This window comes from Pseudophryne corroboree, chromosome 9 (assembly GCF_028390025.1).
Source record: "Pseudophryne corroboree isolate aPseCor3 chromosome 9, aPseCor3.hap2, whole genome shotgun sequence".
NCBI classification, from domain to species: Eukaryota; Metazoa; Chordata; class Amphibia; order Anura; family Myobatrachidae; genus Pseudophryne; species Pseudophryne corroboree.
The window spans coordinates 28,241,237-28,262,529 of NC_086452.1; the positions used below are offsets into that span (position 1 = coordinate 28,241,237).

The 21,293-nt window shown below is 44.9% G+C and overlaps 1 long non-coding RNA gene across 1 annotated transcript in view; it reads left to right on the forward strand.

Moving 5' to 3' along the window:
• Positions 1-249: 249 nt before the first annotated feature.
• LOC134956643 (uncharacterized) overlaps positions 250-21,293 on the forward strand; it is a 54,009-nt gene continuing 32,965 nt past the window's right edge. Inside the window, exons 1-2 of the long non-coding RNA XR_010186048.1 lie at positions 250-529; positions 1,611-1,796. This is a non-coding gene — a long non-coding RNA (uncharacterized LOC134956643). The remainder of the gene's footprint in view (positions 530-1,610; positions 1,797-21,293) is intronic.

Sequence of the window (21,293 nt, forward strand, 5' to 3'; positions counted from 1 at the left end):
GTGGTATTGTTGTCACCCACTGAGCAGTGAATTTATTGTATCTAAATTTATTGTATTTATTGTATTGAATTTATTGTATCTAAAAATCTGTGCTGCATGAACAATAGTCTGGGGGGACCCGCACATGGGGGATATGGAGAGAGACTGACCCTGCGCAAGAATAAAATTGTTGGGTCCCGGCGGAAGGATACGGGGACTCGGGGAAAGGAGGTGAAGGGGAGTGAGGACTGGTCAGTTGGCAGTTGAGCAACGGAAGAGAGAGGGTCTGAGCTAACGAAGCAGGGGAAGCGCTGTAAGACTACGGAGCTGGAGGACAGGGTTTGGTCTCCCTTCGCGATCAGCGACACTCACCCGGTGTTTGGCACCCAGCAGCAGTAGCGATGTGAGCTCTCCCTCGGCAGCAGTGAGTGGAAAATCCACGCCGGCGGGACCCGGGACGCAAGCCTCCAGCGGCGGTGGTGAGGAGCTGAGCTGAGGCGGCTTGCAGTGACGCAGAGATCCGGAGGGAGAGGAGAGGAGCGGCCTGTTGGTGAGTGACGGCCAGGGAGGCGGAGCCATCTATAATAAAAAGAAACAAAGAGTCAGCCAGAGTTGAGAGTATAGGAAAGGTACCTTAACTTTATTAATCCTACAACTCCACGCAGGCACACCACACAGAGAGTCAAGCTACCTGCAAATAGCAATAAGTGCACTTATTAAACAGACTGAAAAGTAGTAAAAGACACACTGCAGTGTAATTCAGCATTGATTCAACACGTTCATATAGTAGTCCGGAGGCAGCAATCGACACAACTAGTAAGCATCGATAGGAGAGAAGATCGTATCGCAGTTAAGAGCTATCACATTTCCGTCAGGAATCACGCCTCTGCTACCCTACTATGCTAACAACAAAGAGAGGGAGTCAGTGTAATACGTCCTAAAGTCAGGAGAATGAACTGAATCCGTCAAGTTACATAGATGTGCATGTCCACCCAGTGAGAGAGGAATACCAGTGACTTGGTAATGGAGTGACTAATAAATACCTTCATTAAGGCACTTACAGTCATTTAGAGTAACAGGGCGTTTTACAGATCTCAACAGTAAATTCTGAACGAGAGACTATAGCTTGTACGGGAATTAATTGTGATAGATCCACCGAGGGACGTCACCCATATTAGAGTGGTAACTGTATTCGTCCATCGTTAAGGACAAGTTCAATTAACATGATAAAAGTAGTACCCAATTGAACTGCATATTGAAGTCAGACTTGGGGAGTACCGGGGATGTGATACATGTACTAATCTTACACAGTTGTAGTACGTACATTTAACCAGCAATACTGGTCTGTTAGAGTTTTACCAAATGTTTTATGCTTGTATTCACTTATAACCGGCATGTTATTAGAGAAAGTTGGGTATCCATTTATTTACAGGCGGAATTGACAGCACGGAGTAGTGTAATAAACACGGTTACTAACTGTAAAGTTAATTATTCTGTTGACAATGAAACCGTATTGTGATGGTTTATCGAATTAATACTTATTTAACTTACCAGGAATTTCTTAAGCACCATTGCTATATCAATAAATTGAAATTAATTCTAAGCAACTAAAGGCAACGGTTATTTCTTAGGAGTTGTCCGACACACCTCTCAGCAAAGTTCTATACTGCTAAAGGTCCAGGCGGCAGGAATAAAAAGGTAACTCAACCAATCATCATATCCGTCCAAACCCGATACTTACCTGGTTTGTCACACAAGTATCGCCTGCATCCTGACAGCCACAAGCCTGATCGACTGACTGTCGGGATGTCGGAGAGGTAAGCCGCGTGTGTGTGTGGGGCGGTTAGGCTTAGGCTGAGGGAAGGGGGGGTTAGGGTTAAGTACCCCCCCTGGTGAGGGTTCGGTTCAGGCTGTGGGGAGGAAGGCTTAGGCACCACCATAGAGGGATAGGCTGCAGTAAGGGAGGGTTAGGGGGTAAGGGGGTGAGGTGTAGCTTGCTTCCCGACCCCTGTCGGGAATCTATACAGCGGGATGCCGCGGTCGGTATTCTGACTGATGGCCACCCTGCCCACTGGCATTTCAACCCCAGCCTAGCCTGTCCTAAGCTATACATGGGAACAGGGAAGTTTCTAGTAGAGACAAGTGGTTTGAATTCCGCTAAATCCATCACAACTGAATTTTGTACCAAATCAAGGCAAAACCCCATTTTTGCACCAAATCTAGATCTGAAAATAAGACAAAGGAGTACATTTACTAATCTGCGTATTTAAAGTCATGGTGGGTTTGTGGCAAGACAACGGAGAAACCACATTTTAGAATAAAACGCTGAATGACAATTCATATTTTTAGCATTAGAAGAAAAGAAACTCCATATTTACTTAGCTCCAAACCCATCCAAATAAAAGACCTACCTCTGTGAGGCAGGTATGTCCAGAGCAGGCAGACCAGACCCATAGTATCTCTGCAGACTTGGATTCTTTATAAATGTACGTGGTGGGCACGATGTTCTACTAAAATAGGCCTCACCAGCTGGGGTCCAAGGCCAGTTGGCACTAGCGCTGATCTCCTTAGGGATGTTAGGTCTACGCAACAGCGTGTGGGCCCTCCCTCCTGAGTACACCCAGCCCCAGTGCCAATAGTATTATGGCAGTTCCCACACGCCAAGGTTTGGCTCACTTATAAACTGCTCGTTCCGTCTCTCAGATGTCATTTTGCACTGGAAAATCTGGTGATGGGTTCTGTTATTAAGGGCAGTTCACTAACACAGAGAGGGTGACTGAGGGTGAGATGGGGATTGGCCAAAAAACAGGCCGCATCATCACATCTCTGATAGCAAAGGGCAGCGGTGGACATGGGATTGCGATTGCGCACATTTAAGCATCAAAGTAACTAAAAATATTTTCTCTTCTTAAAATCCATGGCAACGGCAGCGATCGCACTCTGAAGTCCTTTGTGGAGTGCGCACGTGCACCCAGTGAGATGTGAAAGCACTAATTGACAGGCAGAGGCAGGGCAGGAGGGGGTGTACCAATGGTGTTAGAATGGCGTTGGGGGGGGGGGGGGGCGGACAATACAGGCGTATTGTGACCATTGCTGGGGTGGGCTGCAGGCAGCTGCATGATGTCACAGAGCCGCTGCAACCCAAAACATGGCGGGTAGCTAGGCTGCACAGACAGGAAGCTACTCACCGGGTGCGAAAGCATCGCCACCGTGTGATGCTCTTGCACCAGTGAAGGCGGGGGGGAGGGGGAGGAGGGCCTGTCATGCAAGGAGGACTAGCCCTGTGCTGGGCGTCCCCCCGCATGGCAGGGATTCTGATCGTAGATGTGCTAATTTTAACACATCTACGATCAGCTCTGAATCAGGTCCTACACTCTGTATACAGAGAGAGAGGTGGCACTGTGCAGGTGACCATTCACATTACCGCGTAGGAAAGCACAGGCTTACCAAGCTTTTCTGCTATTACAGAGGCAGAGTGTGGCATAGGGAATGCTCATGTTATCTGACCTCTGGCTTTGTTGCCCTTACCTCCTAGCAAGTCAGACATGGACAGGCCCCCACCATGCGCAGTGCCGGCCCTAACCAATATGATGCCCTAGGCAAGATTTTGGCTGGTGCCCCCTTGCACCACCGCTAGTTCTGCAGGAGGTGCCTGGCATGAGTCAGCTGGCAGCTCTGCTAACGTCGGGCGCTTTTGTTTATGAAAATGCATCTTATTTGCAGTACTATGTGGCTAGGATGCACAAGCAGCTTCTGCTGATTAAAATGATATGCTGCATGCCTTTCTTCTGTGTTCAACTGCGGCTGTATCTGCATACGAAATGCTACATTACAGTAATTTCCAGGAATACACTGCAACGTAGCATTTCGTATGCAGATACAGCCAGAGTCACACACAGAATATAGGCATGCCGCATATCATTTTAATCAGCAGAAGCTGCTGGTGCCCCTAAGCATACCAAATGCCCTAGGCATTTGCCTAGTTTGCCTATGCTTAAGGCCGGCTCGGATTGTGTGTTCTGCCCTTTTCCCCCTCCCTGGTTTGTCTAACTGAGAGATAAGGTTTTATATCCTTCCTGTCATCCTAATGATCTGTTTGCTTTAACTTAAAAATATTCCAATAAGGATACTTTGCAGCTAAGTAATGATACAAGCATCTTTTTAAATGAATATAAGTGTACAATATGTAGCAGTTATAACAACTGGTTTGTCAGATACATAACTGATTCTGCATCGGACCCATCAGCAGTAGTCCTTGTGTCCTTTGCTGCATCTGCTGATTTATGCTAGGAAGCTGGTGTTTGCATAAATTCAGTCCTTGCGCATTTGTGTGTCCAAACGTGCGAGTACTGAGGAGCTCACTGTCAGCTCCCATAGGTGCTGAAATACTGATTGAAGCATCTTTAGACTCCACCATCAGTCGCACCATCAAAACTTGCCCCAGCCCTATGGTACTGTAGGTGCACTTTCCCCGTCTTTGTATGGCCTCCTATTTGTGTGTCTCTGTACGCAGCCACTATCGGTGACACTAACGCAGCACTGCCATGGGCCTTATCTGGTGATGAGGCCTGTTCTACAGAGGTGAATCTCTTGCAGGCGCTTATCTCCTGTTGCTAGGTTACACATTGATGATCTTTGCAGTATTAAAAAAAATAGATTAAATAAGCAACTAAATAATTAAATAAAACAGAATGTTAATAAAATACTATAAATTAAACAAACACACACCATACAAAATTAATTAATTTGAAAACTCCCCCGATACTTAGCTGCCTTTATCCGCTATTTCCTTTATTGTACATTTAGTTAATATGATATCTGCTATATTCTGTTAATCTACCTTTATTTTTTTCTTTTATATTTCTTTGGTGATCCAATGTTTAATAAGAAAAAACAAACAAATACTTTCTCCTTGTGGGGCCTTTAAGCAATCATAGTAGTTTTGCTATGATTGGCCGGAGCGTGAGAAAGACCGCCTGATTGGATAATTGTGTATATAATTCCACTTGGAGGTATCAATGACGTTTTGCTTGATTGCATATTGTTGATTGTGATGACTGCTGGGTCTAGTATTATATCATATATTGAGGCACTTTAACCTTATCTTAATATGACTGCATTCTAATGAAATTTTGAGTTGAACATATTTTAAAGTACATTCAACTAAAATTTCTCATGTAAAAGCGCAATTTTACAGCCCCACATGTTATAGATATGTTTAGGCCCTAAGTTATCATCAACTTCTAATTGACTCGCTATGTATGCAATGTTCCCTCCTTCCTCCTCTCTTGCTCACCTGTTCAACCCTTCCTCTCCTCAGGCACCATTTCCTCTGCATTCAAGTGAGCCCCTGTCCATCTTATCCTTAAAAGCAACCATTGCCTATAGCCACTTTTTCAACTTTCTTTCCTCCCACTCCGTGCTCGACCCACTTCAGCCTGGCTTTTGTGCTCTTCACTCTACAGAAACTGTCCTCACTAAAGTGAGTTAGGACCTTCTTTCTGCCAACACTAAGGGCCATTACTCTCTGTTCATTCTCCTAGCTCTCTCCGCCACCTATGACACCATGGACCATCTTCTCCTCCAACAAATCCTTCACTACCTTGGTGTGTGTGTGTGACACTGCCCTCTTCTGTCCTCCTACCTCTCTAATTGTTCTTTCTCTCTATCTTCTCGTGGCTCCAGATCTCCACACCTTCCATTACCAGCTGGTGTCCCCTAAGGTTCTGCTTTTGGTCACCTTCTATTTTCCTTCTATACATTAGCCCTGGGTGAGCTCATTAGCTCCCTTGGCCTCCAATATCATCTATACGCTGATGATACTCAGATTGACCTCTTCTTCCATGCTCTTCTCTCCTCACTCATTGCTCCAGCTGAATCTCTACTATTTCCTCCTGGATGTCCCAGAGCTAAGACTGAGCTGAACATCTTCCCAAGTCCCCTCACCTCCCACAATTTCAATATGTATTCATAACATCACTATCTGTTTTATCCCACACGTTCGCTGTCTTGGCGTTATTCTCAATTCCGTGCTCTTCTTCAACCGCCACATTCAGTACCTCCTCCAGGGAGAGATGTATTAAACCTTCCTTGGAGAGATATAAAGTGGAGAGAGATTAAGGCCCAGTGAATCTGCTCCTGCCATGTTATAGAGCGGGATGTACTAACCTCCACTGCCGCGTTAATTGCCGTTTTCACCGCGATCTGAGTCACCGCTCCGCTACCCCTTAGCTCCCAGTCTGCTTTCTCTTCTCCCTCCTCATCACCGCTGCGGCCACAGAGTTCTCCTATCGCCGTTGCGCTCGGTCTGTGCTGCGCTGTGCTCCTCCTGGCCGTTTGCGCATGCGCACTTTGTCACAGCTTTCCGGGCATGCACGGAAAACAGACAGAAAATATTCCACTGCATATGAAATGTTAAAAGTTATAATGGTTACATACAACTGATTACTGGAGTTGAAAATGGATTCTATTTGTTAACTCATACTTAGCTGCTTTTTGAATCTGACCTCCAGTGATTCTGGAGATAGCTCTGCAAAGATGGCGGCTCCCAGGGCTTAATGACGTGTCTTGCGTCAGAATACCCAACCCACGGCGTGTTAATGCAAATAGTGTCATCACGCCGCAGTCTGCAGGCCACGATTATGCAAATGACTGTGCAATTAATCCTCTGAAAATAATTCATAGAGATTTCTTCTGCAGTGGCGCTGAAACTTTGTGTATTGTGACCCTCTGACTTCTACTGTCACTGCATAGTGAGGAATGGGCTGGAAACACAACCGTCAGCAGCCATTACTACACAGCAGCAATTATGCTTTGTAATGTCTTGCACAGCCATGGAACAGAACAGAACAGAAGTAAAATTACCCAGACAGTATCTGATATAGGAGAAGCTAGCTAATGCCATTTTTATTCTGAAGGGTAAATATATTTTTGCTAATGGACTAGCAAGGAACATATATTAAAGCCATTTAAAGGAAAAACTGCTATGGCAACGGACATTTATTTCCTCCCCTAGCAAAACAGAGGCCGCTCGGAGCGTAGAAGTCTTAAAATAAACATTCTGAAATGCGGAGACCTGAGGATTAAAGTTTGGAGAATTCTATAAAGTTTGGCTTGTTCTTATCTACAGAGTACAGTATGTAGTCATACATTATAGATGAATGTGTAGGGACAGTGAGGAAAGGACCCAGATGAATGCCTGCAAATCATGACAATGGGCCTCATTCAGAGATTGGTGCTATTTACAACATTGCAGCATCTTTGGAAATATGCTCATGCTACAGGAGACGTCTGAGGACAAAAGACGCCACCTGACGGCACCTCAGATCCGAGCGCTGGGTCCGCAGATGCAGTATCAGATCAGCATTGCGACCATCAGTGGTGACATCGACTATCTGAGTGAGCCTAAGGCTACTCAGAATGGTCATCTCATCTCTGTAGGTCAGGCCAGTAAATCTGTGTCAGGGGACTCAGTCATGCCGTAGTCGCAGAAAGATTCCTGCACATGTGTAGTACATATCCTGTGGATACGCAGATCTCATCGCAGATGTACGTAAACCATCACGTTTGTGTATATCTCTGGATTAGTCCCTTTATCTAAATATTAATAGCAGAAGGATGATGCCATTGTCTGAGCAGGGTACATCATATACCAAATTAAAGGTCTTGGTCCGCAGATTTGCAGAATAATGTGGTGTTGCAATTGGTTGCTTCATTATGGAGTTATGTGGCAAATTGTCCACCTGCCTTTTATAATGCATCACCATTGTGCTCTGGAAAATGTGACCGTTGGTGACCTCTCCTTGTTCACCTGCTGGGTGACTTGGAACATGTGACCTGCTGGGTTGTCTGGAAACTGTGACAGTTATTTGCAGCCACCCACTAAGCAGGTTTTTTTTTTAATTCGACTCCTAAGGGCAGGGCCAGATTAAGCCTTGGGGGTGCCCGGGGCACTTAAGACAGGGGGGCCCCGGTGGAAGGTGGGAGATGTATATTAGATTGTGCAAACCTCCCAACATGTCCCATTTCAGGAGGGACAAAATTTTCTCTACCTGGACTTTCCTGTTAATATATGATTGATGTCACCTGTGTTGAACTATTTAATTGCTAAGAAAGGTATTTCAACACAGGTGATTGCAATCATAAATTAAGAAGGAAGTCCAGGTAGAAAGCATTTTGTCCCTCCAGGAATGAGTCATGGTGGGAGATATCGATTGTGTGTATGTTAAATTTAAACCAATGGTGTATATTAGTTTTAAACTAATAGTTTAATGCCTGGGTTCTGTTTATACAGTAGCTCCACCTAATTGAAAGACAACTATTTAATAACATTTTCTTGTAGTGGAACAAAGGCAACTTAACCTTAAAATACACATAGAAAAATAAAATAATTTATCTTGTCACGTGCACTAACAGCAGCAGCCACTGTACTACTTACACACTGGGACAGGACTCAGGAGGACTCTCTGTGTGTGTCTCTATATCTAGACCCAAATAGTTTAGTTGCATAAAAGTTTACACAGGACTCAGACACCCAAGCGAGGAGGAGGAGAAGCTGGGATTACAGCTCTCTCCAGCCTCCTATCTCTCAATCTCCACTGGTCAGAAAGCTCTGTCGGTAGCTCATGAAACATGATATTCCTGTGTCTCTACCTGCACTGCATACTGTCCTGCTCTCATTCTGGCTCTCACATTAAGAGGGAAAGCTAGTGATATCAGTGTGCTTTGGCCGGGGGGCCCCTGACAAAGGGAGGCCTGGGGTACAGTATGCCCTGCATCCCCCCACCGTTAATCTGGCTATGCCTAAAAGGATGAAAAGGGGTAAAATCTCCTGCACACAGCACAGTCCTGATGTGTAACGTGTCCCTATATACTAGTATGGTGACGATTATTCTTCAAGTACCATTGACTTTTCAGAGCTATGGCTCAAATCATTCATGAGAGTTTGGTTACATTGGGGAGAGATGTATCAATTCCTGGAGAGCGATAGAGCTGATAAGTTGGTTGCTTTGGACAATTTTTCACTCCAAGTCTTGATACAGCTCAGCCTAAAAATATTTTATAATGGCTGTCATCTCTCCTCCCCCTATCACCCCCTCACATTCACTTCTACAGAACTGTGCCTGTGCGGCTTTCTGCCTTTGGCACTCCTTGGGTCTGAGTCCATACTATTCCCCAAAAACAGCCTTTGAGAAAGACAAAGTGGAGTAATTGTCCAAAGCAACCAATCAGCATCTAAGGGGGGAGTTCAATTAGGTGCGAGTTTAGTCCTTCAAGCTAAATTCACGGCAAATTTGCTTTGTGAATTATTTTAAGGTAAAAATGTAGGAACTTGCTTCAGAACCTCTTGGACGCCCCCCTAATGACTAATTAATTAGGCATTTGGAAGTTTTCCATTAGGTTAATTGGGCCAATAATTAAATGTCATTATTGGGATTAAAATAAAATAATGGCCTCAGATTACCCCAAAATCAACATTTTCGGCATCTTATGCACCCCAAAAATTTTTTTCAAGTATTATTACAATGAAAAATATTTTTTTTATTTTTTTTTTAGTTTTTGTTCTAAAAAAATGAAATTACCCCCAAATCACATTGTTTTTTTTCTACTTTTTTTTTGTTTATTGGATTTTCATTTAATTCCTTTGCAATTAAATTAAATTCGTAAGCTTATTACATGATTTTCCTTTTTTTTTAAATGCACAATCAGCCATTTGACTTCTTTCAGTACTTTCCTTATGTCCACTAACAGCCCTCTATATGGTCCTGCTCATGAAGTTGTCACTTGTTTGGGGTCCAGGAAGGTCTCCCCATTTTTTATGTTCTTTTCCAAGTTCACTTTTTGGACAAAATTCGCACAACCTTGCTGGAAGTAGTGCGAATTGCCATTTCTAATTGAATTGTGCGACTCTCGGGTGCGCGCATGAAGGTGAAGTGTGCGAGATTGCATTCTGCAAATTTGCACCTAATTGAATTCCCCACTGTCAATTGAAAGATTGTGCTAGATATGCACTAGATATGCTAGCTCTCACGAGCAGGGCCCTCTCTTCCGCATAACCCAGTCTTGAGGCCGCTCTCCCATCCTGATGCCTTAGCCATCTCTGCCTCTCTTACTTCCTGCCACCAGGCAACCTTGTTTGTGCCTCATGTAACCTGTATATGTCCCCCCTCCCCCTAGATTGTAAGCTCCTTGGAACAGAGTCCGCTTCCCTCCTGTTCTCACAGCCCTGTTCTCTTGCACTTCAATAACAGCTCTCTCCTACTCAGTGAATGTTTATATCCGCATCTCTTCTCTCTCATGACTGTTCGTAGTGTGCCACATCTCGGCTGTAGTGTGTACTGAGAACTGTGCTGCTAATTGTTACATGTGCCGTTTTAGTTTTTCTGTAATTGTAAGTTCTGTGTAACCTGTATTGTTCTAATGTGTCGTATGTATGGCGCTGCGGAACACTTGTGGCGCCTTATAAATAAATTGTAATAATAAAATAATAATTACAATCAATCAATGCTGGTACAAGTGAGTAAGAACAAATACGATGGCTTTAGAAAGTTACAGACCTTCTTAGATGAACCCCAAACACTGGAAATAAATTAGGAGAAAAACTGGTGAATTAGACGTATTAGAAGAGCCAGTATGACGGTTTCCCTTTATTAGAAGTGCCAGTATGACGGTTTCCCTTTATTAGAAGTGCCGGTATGACGGTTTCCTTTTATAAGAAGTGCCGGTATGACGGTTTCCCTTTATTAGAAGTGCTGGTATGACGGTTATCCTTTATTAGAAGAGCCAGTATGACGGTTATCCTTTATTAGAAGAGCCAGTATGACGGTTATCCTTTACTAGAAGAGCCAGTATGACGGTTATCCTTTATTAGAAGTGCCGGTATGACGGTTTCCCTTTATTAGAAGTGCCGGTACGACGGTTATCCTTTATTAGAAGAGCCAGTATGACGGTTATCCTTTATTAGAAGTGCCGGTATGACGGTTATCCTTTATTAGACGTGCCGGTATGACGGTTTCCCTTTATTAGAAGTGCCAGAATGACACTTATCCTTTATTAGAAGTGCCGGTATGACGGTTTCCCTTTATAAGAAGTGCCGGTATGATGGTTTCCCTTTATTAGAAGTGCCGGTATGACGGTTTCCCTTTATTAGAAGTCTTGGTATGACGGTTATCCTTTATTAGAAGTGCCGGTATGATGGTTTCCCTTTATAAGAAGTGCCGGTATGATGGTTTCCCTTTATAAGAAGTGCCGGTGTGACGGTTTCCCTTTATTAGAAGTGCCGGTATGACGGTTTCCTTTTTATTAGAAGTCTTGGTATGACGGTTATCCTTTATTAGAAGTGCCGGTATGATGGTTTCCCTTTATTAGAAGTGCCGGTATGACGGTTTCCCTTTATTAGAAGTGCCGGTATGATGGTTTCCCTTTATTAGAAGTCTTGGTATGACGGTTATCCTTTATTAGAAGTGCCGATATGATGGTTTCCCTTTATTAGAAGTGCCGGTATGACGGTTTCCCTTTATTAGAAGTGCCGGTAGGACGGTTTCCCTTTATTAGAAGTGCCGGTATGACGGTTTCCCTTTATTAGAAGTCTTGGTATGACAGTTATCTTTTATTACAAGAGCCAGTATGACGGTTATCCTTTATTAGAAGAGCCAGTATGACGGTTTCCTTTATTAGAAGTGCCGGTATGACGGTTTCCTTTATTAGAAGTGCTGGTATGATGGTTTCCCTTTATTAGAAGTGCCGGTACGACGGTTATCCTTTATTAGAAGTGCCAGTATGACGAATATCCTTGATTAGACGTGCCGGTATGATGGTTATCCTTTATTAGACGTGCCGGTAGGATGGTTTCCCTTTATTAGAAGTGCCAGGATGACACTTATCCTTTATTAGAAGTGCCGGTATGACAGTTTCCCTTTATTAGAAGCGCCGGTATGATGCTTTCCCTTTATTAGAAGTGTCGGTATGAAGGTTTACATTTATTAGAAGAGCCGGTATGACGGTTTCCCTTTATTAGAAGTGCCAGTATGACGGTTTACATTTATTAGAAGTGCCGGTATGACGCTTTTGCTTTATTAGAAGGGCCAGTATGACGGTTTCCCTTTGTTAGAAGTGCCGGTATGACGCTTTCCCTTTATTAGAAGTGCCGGTATGACGGTTCCCTTTATTAGAAGTGCCGGTATGACGGTTTCCCTTTATTAGAAATGCTGATATGACACTTTCCCTTTATCAGAACTGCCGGTATGACGCTATCCCTTTATTAGAAGTGCCGGTATGATGGTTTCGCTTTATTAGAAGTGCCGGTATGATGGTTTCGCTTTATTAGAAGAGCCGATATGACACTTTCACTTTATCAGAACTGTCGGTATGACGGTTTCCCTGAACACACAAAATAAGTAAATAAATATAGAACATATACGGGTTTACTAAACGCCTCTGATCTTGTGTTCTTCACTTTGTATTACATTTATTCTGCAGGCTATAAAAAAGTGACAGTTTCCAGGGACTAAATTTGTATAAATGTGATAATCAATTAAACTTGACAAAGGCAGCGAGAGCCATCAATACGTAACTGCAAGTTATCAACTTTGTTCTTTGACAAAAGATGTTTGTATAAGGAACAGCAAACAAAGAGGAACTAACTGCATTGTCAGCAGCTAATTAGCAGAAGAACAGATTTTCACAGAGTGGAAGCTGAAAGTAGCTGCATTACATTCCTGGCGCGCAGACACATTGCACCAGGGACAGCACTTCCTTTTACTGTATTTTCACTTTTATTATCATGGGCATGGCTGATGGGTCAACAACACAGGGTCGTTAATAGGGGTGTGCGGGTGGTGCTGCCACTCAGGGTGCAGGGCCTGCATTGCTGTTCTCCCCTGGTGGCTGGCTTCCATGCAGGGATCAGGCATCTTATTGCAAAGTCCGCCAGCATCCACCTTGTGCTGACCGGTCCCTCACATTCCTGCATGTCTGCTGCGTGACACTGTTATCCGCTCAATCACCACCATCTTGCTGTCAGCTGTGTGAGCTGCGCAGTGACAGTTCCCTCTATCCACATAGCTGTAAGCAAGTCCAAGGCCAATCTCACCATTCACCCAGGGCTGTAGCGGGTGGAGACGGTGCCTTCACCTCGCTCCAGCGGGACACAACTGCTGCGTGGGGTCTATTCTCATAATAATTCAGATTTTGTGTCTCTGCCATAGCTTTCCCTCTTTGCGTGTATGCAGTGGTGCCGAGGGGTGGGGGGACTGGTACTAATAACCCAGGCACAGGCTGCTGGAGGAGCCCATCAGGGTATGCCTCCCCCTTCTCGAATATACTTACTCCTGGTGGTGCTGGGCGGCGCCATCTTCCCAGTGACAACTGGCCGTAGCACATTGAAAGCAAATACTCTGGCACTGTACTCTCTAGTGTACATGCTCTATCTTCCCAGATGCCAAGCACGGTAGGAAGTGGGTGCCTTCCCCCCCCCCCCCCCCCCATTGAATAAATGGCATCCCCTGTAGCAATTAATACTTTAATAAATTATTTCTTTCAGGGGTGTAACACTGTAGACACGCCCCCAATTTAGGCCAAGCCTCCAGTTACATAACCGGGACCCTCTCTGCACCCTCCCCCCATTTATGTTTGGGTGTGGGTATCCTTTCTATGTGCAGAATTAATGACTTGTTGCCTGTAATAGTTCTCTTTCTGGCACACTGTAGAGTCTCACTTACAATTGCAGTAGTTTTATATTATTATATGTGACACAATGTGGAGGTGGTGGTATTACTTTAGTGTGGGGGTGGTGGAGGTATTACTGTAGTGTTATGGAGGTGGTTTTGCTGAGGAACAGTGTGGTTATATGGGGATGGTATTGATGTAATGTGGGGCCAGCAGTAACACAGATAGCACTAACACGTAGCATGGGAAATATTGCTGTTATGTTTGATGATTGTTGTAATGTGTGTATAGGGTGTGTATTTATTAGTGATGAGCGGGTTCGGTTTCCGAGAAACCGAACCCCCCCGAACTTCACCCTTTTTACACGGGTCCGAGCCATACTCGGATTCTCCCGTATGGCTCGGTTAACCCGAGCGCGCCCGAACGTCATCATCCCGCTGTCGGATTCTCGCGAGATTCGGATTCTATATAAGCAGCCGCGCGTCGCCGCCATTTTCACACGTGCATTGAGATTGATAGGGAGAGGATGTGGCTGGTGTCCTTTCCGTTTATAATTGTAGAAGAGACAGTTGATTGCTTGTTTTATTACTAATTGTGGGGAGGATTGGGGAGCAGCTGTTAGGATTCGGAGTAGAGTGCAGAGTTTTGCTGATAGTGACCACCAGTTTTTTTTTATCCGTTCTCTGCCTGAAAAAAACGCTCCATACCATATCTGTGCTCAGTGTGCTGCATGATATATCTGTGCTGAGTGCTCACACTGCTTAATTGTGGGTACTGGGGAGCAGCTATAGCAGGAGTACAGTGCACAGTTTTGCTGACAGTGACCACCAGTATACGTTTGTCTGCCTGAAAAACACTCCTGTGGTGGCTTTTTTTTATACTAGTTTAGCAGTCTGCTGACAGTGTCCACCAGGTCCATTATACTGTATATAGCAGTACGGTAGGCCACTGCTGTACCTACCTCTGTGTCGTCAGTCACTCGTCATCCATTAATAATAATAAGTATACTATCCATCCATCTACATTGTATACCTGTGGTGGCTTTTTTTCTTTATACTAGTTTAGCAGTTTGTTGACAGTGTCCACCAGGTCCATTATACTGTATATAGCAGTACGGTAGGCCACTGCTGTACCTACCTCTGTGTCGTCACTCGTCGTCCATAAGTATACTATCCATCCATCTACATTGTATACCTGTGGTGCCTTTTTTTCTTTATACTAGTTTAGCAGTTTGCGGACAGTGTCCACCATGTCCATTTATTATACTGTATATAGCAGTACGGTAGGCCACTGCTGTACCTACCTCTGTGTCGTCACTCGTCGTCCATAAGTATACAATCCATCCATCTACATTGTATACCTGTGGTGGCTTTTTTTCTTTATACTAGTAGTACTAGTTTAGCAGTCTGCTGACAGTGTCCACCAGGTCCATTATACTGTATATAGCAGTACGGTAAGCCACTGCTGTACCTACCTCTGTGTCATCAGTCACTCGTCATCCATTAATAATAATAAGTATACTATCCATCCATCTACATTGTATACCTGTGGTGGCTTATTTTCTTTATACTAGTTTAGCAGTTTGCTGACAGTGTCCACCAGGTCCATTTATTATACTGTATATAGCAGTACGGTAGGCCACTGCTGTACCTACCTCTGTGTCGTCACTCGTCGTCCATAAGTATACTATCCATCCATCTACATTGTATACCTGTGGTGCCTTTTTTTCTTTATACTAGTAGTACTAGTTTAGCAGTCTGCTGACAGTGTCCACCAGGTCCATTATACTGTATATAGCAGTACGGTAGGCCACTGCTGTACCTACCTCTGTGTCGTCAGTCACTCGTCATCCATTAATAATAATAAGTATACTATCCATCCATCTACATTGTATACCTGTGGTGGCTTTTTTTCTTAATACTAGTTTAGCAGTTTGCTGACAGTGTCCACCAGGTCCATTTATTATACTGTATATAGCAGTATGGTAGGCCACTGCTGTACCTACATCTGTGTCATCACTCGTCGTCCATAAGTATACTATCCATCCATCTACATTGTATACCTGTGGTGCCTTTTTTCTTTATACTAGTTTAGCAGTTTGCTGACAGTGTCCACCAGGTCCATTTATTATACTGTATATAGCAGTACGGTAGGCCACTGCTGTACCTACCTCTGTGTCGTCACTCGTCGTCCATAAGTATACTATCCATCCATCTACATTGTATACCTGTGGTGCCTTTTTTTTCTTTATACTAGTAGTACTAGTTTAGCAGTCTGCTGACAGTGTCCACCAGGTCCATTATACTGTATATAGCAGTACGGTAGGCCACTGCTGTACCTACCTCTGTGTCGTCAGTCACTCGTCATCCATTAATAATAATAAGTATACTATCCATCCATCTACATTGTATACCTGTGGTGGCTTTTTTTCTTAATACTAGTTTAGCAGTTTGCTGACAGTGTCCACCAGGTCCATTTATTATACTGTATATAGCAGTACGGTAGGCCACTGCTGTACCTACCTCTGTGTCGTCACTCGTCGTCCATAAGTATACTATCCATCCATCTACATTGTATACCTGTGGTGTCTTTTTTTCTTTATACTAGTTTAGCAGTTTGCTGACAGTGTCCACCAGGTCCATTTATTATACTGTATATAGCAGTACGGTAGGCCACTGCTGTACCTACCTCTGTGTCGTCACTCGTCGTTCATAAGTATACTATCCATCCATCTACATTGTATACCTGTGGTGGCTTTTTTTCTTTATACTAGTAGTACTAGTTTGGCAGTCTGCTGACAGTGTCCACCAGGTCCATTATACTGTATATAGCAGTACGGTAGGCCACTGCTGTACCTACCTCTGTGTCGTCAGTCACTCGTCATCCATTAATAATAATAAGTATACTATCCATCCATCTACATTGTATACCTGTGGTGGCTTTTTTTCTTAATACTAGTTTAGCAGTTTGCTGACAGTGTCCACCAGGTCCATTTATTATACTGTATATAGCAGTACGGTAGGCCACTGCTGTACCTACCTCTGTGTCGTCACTCGTCGTATATAAGTATACTATCCATCCATCTACATTGTATACCTGTGGTGGCTTTTAGTTGTGCGCATTAAAATATGGAGAACAAAAATGTGGAGGTTAAAAAAATAGGGAAAGATCAAGATCCACTTCCACCTCGTGCTGAAGCTGCTGCCACTAGTCATGGCCGAGACGATGAAATGCCATCAACGTCGTCTGCCAAGGCCGATGCCCAATGTCATAGTACAGAGCATGTAAAATCCAAAACACAAAAGATCAGTAAAATTACCCAAAAATCAAAATTAAAAGCATCTGAGGAGAAGCGTAAACTTGCCAATATGCCATTTACGACACGGAGTGGCAAGGAACGGCTGAGGCCCTGGCCTATGTTCATGGCTAGTGGTTCAGCTTCACATGAGGATGGAAGCACTCATCCTCTTGCTAGAAAAAAGAAAAGACTTAAGCTGGCAAAAGCACAGCAAAAAACTGTGCGTTCTTCGAAATCACAAATCCCCAAGGAGAGTCCAATTGTGTCGGTTGCGATGCCTGACCTTCTCAACACTGGACGGGAAGAGCTTGCGCCTTCCACAATTTGCACGCCCCCTGCAAGTGCTGGAAGGAGCACCCGCAGTCCAGTTCCTGATAGTCAAATTGAAGATGTCAGTGTTGAAGTACACCAGGATGAGGATATGGGTGTTGCTGGCGCTGGGGAGGAAATTGACAAGGAGGATTCTGATGGTGAGGTGGTTTGTTTAAGTCAGGCACCCGGGGAGACGCCTGTTGTCCGTGGGAGGAATATGGCCATTGACATGCCTGGTCAAAATACAAAAAAAATCATCTCTACGGTGTGGAATTATTTCAACACAAATGCGGACAACAGGTGTCAAGCCGTGTGTTGCCTTTGTCAAGCTGTAATAAGTAGGGGTAAGGACGTTAACCACCTCGGAACATCCTCCCTTATACGTCACCTGCAGCGCATTCATCATAAGTCAGTGACAAGTTCAAAAACTTTGGGCGACAGCGGAAGCAGTCCACTGACCAGTAAATCCCTTCCTCTTGTAACCAAGCTCCTGCAAACCACACCACCGACTCCCTCAGTGTCAATTTCCTCCTTACCCAGGAAAGCCAATAGTCCTGCAGGCCATGTCACTGGCAAGTCTGACGAGTCCTCTCCTGCCTGGGATTCCTCCGATGCATCCATGAGTGTAACGCCTACTGCTGCTGGTGCTGCTGTTGTTGCTGCTGGGAGTCGATGGTCATCCCAGAGGGGAAGTCGTAAGCCCACTTGTACTACTTCCAGTAAGCAATTGACTGTACAACAGTCCTTTGCGAGGAAGATGAAATATCACAGCAGTCATCCTGCTGCAATGCGGACAACTGAGGCCTTGGCAGCCTGGGCGGTGAGAAACGTGGTTCCGGTATCCATCGTTAATTCAGAGCCAACTATAGACTTGATTGAGGTACTGTGTCCCCGGTACCAAATACCATCTAGGTTCCATTTCTCTAGGCAGGCGATACCGAAAATGTACACAGACCTCAGAAAAAGACTCAGCAGTGTCCTAAAAAATGCAGTTGTACCCAATGTCCACTTAACCACGGACATGTGGACAAGTGAAGCAGGGCAGACTCAGGACTATATGACTGTGACAGCCCACTGGGTAGATGTATTGCCTCCCGCTGCAAGAACAGCAGCGGCGGCACCAGTAGCAGCATCTCGCAAACGCAAACTCGTTCCTAGGCAGGCTACGCTTTGTATCACCGCTTTCCAGAATACGCACACAGCTGAAAACCTCTTACGGCAACTGAGGAAGATCATCGCAGAATGGCTTACCCCAATTGGACTCTCCTGGGGATTTGTGACATCGGACAACGCCAGCAATATTGTGCGTGCATTACATCTGGGCAAATTCCAGCACGTCCCATGTTTTGCACATACCTTGAATTTGGTTGTGCAGAATTATTTAAAAAACGACAGGGGCGTACAAGAGATGCTGTCGGTGGCCCGAAGAATTGCGGGCCACTTTCGGCATTTAGGCACCGCGTACAGAAGACTGGAGCACCACCAAAAATACCTGAACCTGCCCTGCCATTATCTGAAGCAAGAGGTGGTAACGAGGTGGAATTCAACCCTCTATATGCTTCAGAGGATAGAGGAGCAGCAAAAGGCCATTCAAGCCTATACATCTGGCCACGATATAGGCAAAGGAGGTGGAATGCACCTGTCTCAAGCGCAATGGAGAATGATTTCAACGTTGTGCAAGGTTCTGCAACCCTTTGAACTTGCCACACGTGAAGTCAGTTCAGACACTGCTAGCCTGAGTCTGTTCATTCCCCTCATCAGGCTTTTGCAGAAGAAGCTGGAGACATTGAAGGAGGAGCTAAAACAGAGCGATTCCGCTAGGCATGTGGGACTTGTGGATGGAGCCCTTCATTCGCTTAACCAGGATTCACGGGTGGTCAATCTGTTGAAATCAGAGCACTACATTTTGGCCACCGTGCTCGATCCTAGATTTAAAACCTACGTTGTATCTCTCTTTCCGGCAGACAGAAGTCTGCAGGGGTTCAAAGACCTGCTGGTGAGAAAATTGTCAAGTCAAGCGGAACGTGACCCGTCAACAGCTCCTCCTTCACATTCTCCCGCAACTGGGGGTGCGAGGAAAAGGCTAAGAATTCCGAGCCCACCCGCTGGCGGTGATGCAGGGCAGTCTGGAGCGAGTGCTGACATCTGGTCCGGACTGAAGGACCTGACAACGATTACTGACATGTCGTCTACTGTCACTGCATATGATTCTCTCACCATTGAAAGAATGGTGGAGGATTATATGAGTGATCGCATCCAAGTAGGCACGTCAGACAGTCCGTACGTATACTGGCAGGAAAAAGAGGCAATTTGGAGGCCCTTGCAGAAACTGGCTTTATTCTACCTAAGTTGCCCTCCCTCCAGTGTGTACTCCGAAAGAGTGTTTAGTGCAGCCGCTCACCTTGTCAGCAATCGGCGTACGAGGTTACTTCCGGAAAATGTGGAGAAGATGATGTTCATTAAAATGAATTATAATCAATTCCTCCGTGGAGACATTCACCAGCAGCAATTGCCTCCAGAAAGTACACGGGGACCTGAGATGGTGGATTCCAGTGGGGACGAATTAATAATCTGTGAGGAGGGGGATGTACACAGTGAAAGGGGTGATGAATCGGAGGATGAGGAGGAGGTGGACATCTTGCCTCTGTAGAGCCAGTTTGTGCAAGGAGAGATTGATTGCTTCTTTTTTGGTGGGGGCCCAAACCAACTAGTCATTTCAGTCACAGTCGTGTGGCAGACCCTGTCACTGAAATGATGGGTTCGTTAAAGTGTGCATGTCCTGTTTATACAACATAAGGCTGGGTGGGAGGGCCCAAGGACAATTCCATCTTGCACCTCTTTTTTCTTTCATTTTTCTTTGCATCATGTGCTGTTTGGGGAGTATTTTTTTGAAGGGCCATCCTGCGTGACACTGCAGTGCCACTCCTAGATGGGCCAGATGTTTGTGTCGGCCACTTGGGTCGCTTATCTTAGTCACACAGCTACCTCATTGCACCTCTTTTTTTCTTTGCATCATGTGCTGTTTGGGGAGTATTTTTTTGAAGGGCCATCCTGCGTGACACTGCAGTGCCACTCCTAGATGGGCCAGGTGTTTGTGTCGGCCACTTGTGTCGCTTAGCTTAGTCACACAGCGACCTTGGTGCGCCTCTTTTTTTCTTTGCATCATGTGCTGTTTGGGGAGTATTTTTTTGAAGTGCCATCCTGCGTGACACTGCAGTGCCACTCCTAGATGGGCCAGGTGTTTGTGTCGGCCACTTGTGTCGCTTAGCTTAGTCACACAGCGACCTTGGTGCGCCTCTTTTTTTCTTTGCATCATGTGCTGTTTGGGGAGTATTTTTTTGAAGTGCCATCCTGTCTGACACTGCAGTGCCACTCCTAGATGGGCCAGGTGTTTCTGTCGGCCACTAGGGTCGCTTAGCTTAGTCACACAGCTACCTCATTGCGCCTCTTTTTTTCTTTGCATCATGTGCTGTTTGGGGACAATTTTTTTGAAGGGCCATCCTGTCTGACACTGCAGTGCCACTCCTAGATGGGCCAGGTGTTTCTGTCGGCCACTTGGGTCGCTTAGCTTAGCCATCCAGCGACCTCGGTGCAAATTTTAGGACTAAAAATAATATTGTGAGATGTGAGGTGTTCAGAATAGACTGAAAATGAGTGGAAATTATGGTTATTGAGGTTAATAATACTTTGGGATCAAAATGACCCCCAAATTCTATGATTTAAGCTGTTTTTGAGGGTTTTTTGAAAAAAACACCCGAATCCAAAACACACCCGAATCCGACAAAAAAATTTCGGTGAGGTTTTGCCAAAACGCGTCCGAATCCAAAACACGGCCGCGGAACCGAACCCAAAACCAAAACACAAAACCCGAAAAATTTCCGGTGCACATCACTAGTATTTATTGATGTAGTGGTGTGTAATGTGGGCCATTAGGAGGAATAGGCCCTTTTGTGAAATAGGTATAGTATAGTACTGGTTTAATTTTAAGCTGGTTGGAGGATTCTTAGTTGCTCTGCATTCCACAAATCTCAGTTGTATC